This window comes from Nicotiana sylvestris, chromosome 9 (assembly GCF_000393655.2).
Source record: "Nicotiana sylvestris chromosome 9, ASM39365v2, whole genome shotgun sequence".
Taxonomy (NCBI): Eukaryota; Viridiplantae; Streptophyta; class Magnoliopsida; order Solanales; family Solanaceae; genus Nicotiana; species Nicotiana sylvestris.
This window is the reverse complement of record NC_091065.1, coordinates 22,889,742-22,895,132: the sequence shown is the minus strand read 5'-3', so window position 1 is coordinate 22,895,132 and position 5,391 is coordinate 22,889,742.

Below are 5,391 nucleotides of genomic sequence, written 5' to 3'. Positions count from 1 at the left end.
TGATGTGTCTACCTGATATTTGAGAATAGCTTAAATGGGCTATCTATGTATTTCGTCAAAAAAATATAGATGAAGCAGAAACACAAAGATACTTTGTATTGAAATAATGAAATGTTATTTCTTCATGATTACAAGTCCAGTTTAAGTAGGTGATAACAATTTTAAGGATATGATTGAAAAGACATGATAATTATTACGTATAAGACTGACTGGAAAAAAGGCAAATATAACACATGTTGGGCATGTGCTATACCTAGAGCTGTCAAAATGGGCCAGCTCGGCCCTAGCCTCACGGGTTTTTAAATTTGGTAGGCTAGGGCGGGGCGTCCCTCCATCTAAACGGGACTTAAAATGGCCAGCCCAGACCAGCCCCAAGAGGGCTGCAGGCTAGGGCGGGTCGTCCCTTCAATTTTTAAAATTTTTCTTCTTCTTGAAATCTTTAAATATTTCTTCGTTACATAGTCTCTTTATCATATGAACGACTTCTGTTTGTTTAGAGCGTATAAAAATTTTGATATTTGACAAGTACTCTCGTAATTGAAATACAAATTCTTTATATCTTTAGCTCTTCTTTTTTAACATTACATGAATATTTTTTAATACTTTTCTTTCACTTTCCGCAGGTTCATGAATTGTTTCAATAAGTTTATATGTTGAGTTTTTTTTAAATTTATGCTTAATATCATTTGCTGATTTCATCATTATAGTCCATAAAATTTTTAAAATTCATGAGATTTGCTAGTGTTGTCAATTTTTTTGATTATTAAAACTTGATCTTTTTCTATACTAAAGAGCAGTTTAATTACTAATAATATACTAAAGTAACCAACTAATCATTAGCAACTTAAAATAATATTTTTTTTATAAGAATTATTATTGGCCACTTAAAACTTTCCTAATTCGTTATTAATTAAGCAAAAGAAAAACTAATCTTGTCATACTACTGCATATCAAAAATCTAAATTCTAGTTGATTTGGAAGGGTAAATGAGCAATCTAAGGTTGGGGAACGAGATTATAGTTAATAGCGTTTTTAGTTTTTACTTTTTTTAAATATTAAATATTTAAATATTTAATTAATTTTTGGCCCACAGGTCGGCCCAAGCTCAGCCTCGGTCAAGCCTCAAGGGCCCACGAGCTTACTTGGGCCGAGCTTATTAGCCTCAGTTTTAAATGTGCTAAAAAATCCCAACTCACTACCCAAGTAGCGGACTGGGTTGGGTTGGCCCCACGGGCCAAGCCCATTTTGATGGCTCTAGCTATACCCATCAAATTTATCTAGAAACCTATTAGTCTGGGACATTTGGCCAGACTAGTAAATCATAGAGATTTTTTCATTCCTATACACTATTTGAGACTTTATTACCCTTAATGTTCATGTTTAGTTAATTACCCGACATAAACAAGTTTTGTTTTCAAAATATGTACAATCCACCTTAAAAGGCTCCCAATCCATTATTTGTGGCTTCAATCAAGGGATGAAGTTACACCCTTTTCCTTTTAAGGGAGAAGTTAGTTTCAGGTATCTTGGATTGGCTGTGGTCCACATCCCCTGTTACGGAATATATGCTCTGCTTATCAAAGCAAAAGGCCGAATGTTCTCGACAATGTTTCCATAGGTATTTCTTAGGTCATATTATTGATCTTCCTGCCTTTTATGAAAACTTACCAGTTCAATCTCTAAATCTTCAGAATTTTCTTGGTCATATAGGAGTGATATAGGATAACACGGAGTTCAGACTTCACCACATGACCACTTTAGCATTGACATACGCCAAACATGCCCCTCAAAATGCGCCTTTTGAGTAATACAAGAAAATGAGTACCACCTCAGACAAAGATCAGACTTTAAAATTGAATCAATATTCGTTCCAAAGCAATGATAATATAGTAAAATAATTTTTGTTAGGTTTGAATTTGTAAAATCAATTTTATCTGTCTCTATGTGATGACCCACTTGGGTTGGAAATAAATTCCGTGTCCTGAGGCCTTAAAACCTCCATTTTGTCTCACCTCAATTTTTGTGCGCAATCCGGGCGTGAATCCGAAAAGCTATTATGTTAAAAAATATGTGAAAAATGAAAAGTTTTGCTTATAAAATTGAATAAAGTTGACTTCAGTCAATATTTAGGGTAAACGGACCCGGACCCGTGATTTGACGGTCTTGTAGGGTCCGTAGAAAAATATGGGACTTGGGAGTATGCCCGGAATCGAATTCCGAGGCCCCAAGCCCGAGAAATGAATTTTTTTGAAGAAAATTATTTAACTGAAATTTTAAGAGTTTTTGGAAATTTGAATGTGTGGAAATTTGATGGTATCGGGCCCGTATTTTTGGTTCCGGAGCCTGATACAGGTCTTATATGGTATTTAAGCTGAGCCCGTAAAATTTGGTAGAAATGGACTTGAAATGATGTGAATCAGACCCTCAGTTGTTAAAAAATGGAACTTAAGAGTTCATGAGGTTTTTCTTTGATTTTGATGCTAAATTCGTTGCTAAAGGTGTTAATTTGACGATTTGATCGCACGAGTAAGTCCATATGATGTTTTTCAGTTAGTATGCATATTTGGTTTGGAGCCCCGAGGGCTCGAGAGATTTTCGGATAAGTTTTGGGATGTTTTTACACTTAGGAAAAAGTTGCAGGTTCAGAGAAGTAGCAGGTCTCTGAAGCCAGGTCTCGCGGTCCGCGGTGGAACCTTCGCGGTCTCGGTGGGGACTTCGTGGCCGCGGTGGGATTTATGTGGTCCACGGTGAGGGTCTGAGAGGAGTATATTTAAATGGACTTTTCAGTTATTTTTCACATTTCAAAACCCTAAAACATAAGAGGCGATTTTCCAAACGCTCTTTATTCTCCCTAAAATGCTAGTAAGTGATTTTTTAACTTATTTCTTTCACTCTTTAACTTCTTTTAACAAGATTTCATCCTAGAATATAGGGTTTTCATGGTGGAATTGGAAATTTTGGGTAAAACCTAAGAGTATTGAAATTTGGGGATTTAGACCTCTAATTGGGGTTGGATTCCAAAATCAATTATATATCCAGGCTCGGGGGTGAATGGGTATTCAGGTTTTGGTCAGAATTTTGGGTTTGGACCAAGCGGGCCCGGGGTCAATTTTTAACTTTTTGGGAAAATCATTGAAAAACCTATTTTCATGCATTAAAACTGATTCATTTAGCATTTATTGTTATCTTAAGTAAATTGTGGCTAGATACAAGCGAGTTGGTGCTGGAAACAAGAGGTAAAGCGGTAGTTGAGGCTTGAATTGTGTTCGTGGCATCGAGGTAAGTATTTGGTCTAACCTTAGATTGAGGTATTAGGAGTTGAGTCTTATTTGCTATGTGTTAATTGTTGAGTAGGACGTATAGGCATGGTGACGAGTATCTATACGTTGGTGTCAAGCATGCCCGTGAGTCTTATACTATGATTAATGTGACTCCATTTCATATTATTCCTGCTGTATATGATGACTTCCATTGAGGAATATGATTTGTGGAGGTATTATCAGTAATTGAACATTGTAGAGCGTTGGCTCAAGTTGAGAATTGAATTGTGAGGTAAATGTGGAAAAGAGTAGAGGTTTATGACATTATCTCCCTTGCCGGGATGTTATTGCTTTTGATATTATCTCCCTTGCAGGGACGTTATTATTCATGATATTGTTTCCCTTGCCGGAATATTATTGTTGTGCTATTGTTACCTTGCCAGGATTTCATTGTAATCTTATTGATTCCCTTGCCCCTATTGCTTTGTGATTGTTGTTTGGGTAAGGAAGAGTGTTAAAACACGAAGGGTGATTCCGTACATGATATTTGTGAGAGAGTGTAAAGCACAAAGGGTGATGCCGTGCATAATTTTAAGAGTGTTAATACACAAAGGGTGATGTTGTGCCAATATTGTGAGGTAAAAGCACGAAGGGTGATGCCGTGCTGCACGATGTACCATTCCGTGCCGATTATATTGATTTTTATAGTGAGGGCGAGAGTAAAGGCACGAAGGGTGATGTCGTGCAGAATATATCGATTCTTATGGTGAGGACGAGAGTAAAAGCACGAAGGGTGATGCTGTGCACTTGTCTTTTATTTCTGATTCTTGTTGGTATTTGAACTTTGGTGATCCTTATATTTATTTGTTGTTCTTCTATTATTATTTGTTATTCCCCGCAGCATGTTTCCCCCTCCCATCCTTAACTGTACATTCCTGCTTTTATTTTCCACTGTATATGATTTAACTGCACAAGTTTATTTGGTAGTCTGGTCCTAGCCTCGTCACTACCTCGCCGAGGTTAGGCTAGGCACTTACCAACACATGGGGTCGGTTGTGCTGATTCTACACTCTGCACTGTGTGGAGATCCAGGTACTGGAGCTTACGGACCTTAGCTTTGGGTTGTTGCTGTCAGTCCATTCGGAGATCCAAGGTAGTCCTGCAGGAGTCCACAGGCCCTGGCATCTCCTTCTATCCTTTCATCCTGTTTCATTTATGTATTTTAGAGAAAGTGTTGTATTTATTTTTTGGACCTTTATTTGTAGTATTCCTAGACCGTATGTGAAATTGTGACACCAGTTCTGGGTAGTTTATGCTTAAGGATTTGTATTGGTAATATTTAAATGGTTATATTCTGTTCTTCCGCTTATTAAATTTCGCTGTTTACATAATGTTGGTTCTTAATTGTTAAAGGATTAAAATGGGGAAAAAGTAAATAATAAATAGTTGGCTTGCCTAGCTTTCACTAGTAAGCGCCATCATGACTCCCGAGGGTGGGAAATCCGGGTCGTGACAAGTTTGTATCAGAGCTCTAGGTTACTTAGGTCTCACAATTCACAGATAAGCTTAGTAGAGTCTGAGGGATCGGTACGGAGGCGTCTGTATTTATCCCCAGAGGGTACAGAGTTAGGAAAAGCTTTACATCTATTCTTTCCTGTCGTGCGGTTTGGGTTCTCAATGCTAATTGAATTTCAACTCTGTTCTTTCGCAGATGACGAGAACACACGCTTCCTCATCCACTAATCAGCAGCCCGAGCCCCTAGCAGCAGCTCCTACAAGGGGCAGAGGGCAAGGCCGAGGCAGGGGCAGAGCTCAACCCAGAGCAGTAGCACCAGCGGCGGAGCCTCAGGTTGAGTTTGATGATGAGGTTCCGGACCAGGCAGTTCCGGTGGGCCCAACTCAGGTCCTAGAGGGGTTCATTGTTACCCCAGTACTCCAGGATGCTCTGGTCTGTCTGGTGGGACTTATGGAGCGTGTCACCCGAGTAGGCTTACTTTCGGTAGTACCAACCATCTCTCAGGCCGGGGGAGGAGCACAGACTCCTGCTACCCATACTCCGGAGTAGATGGCTCCCCAATTTCAGACCCTAGCAGCTCAGCCAGTTGGAGTAGTTCAGCCGGGTGTGGTAGCT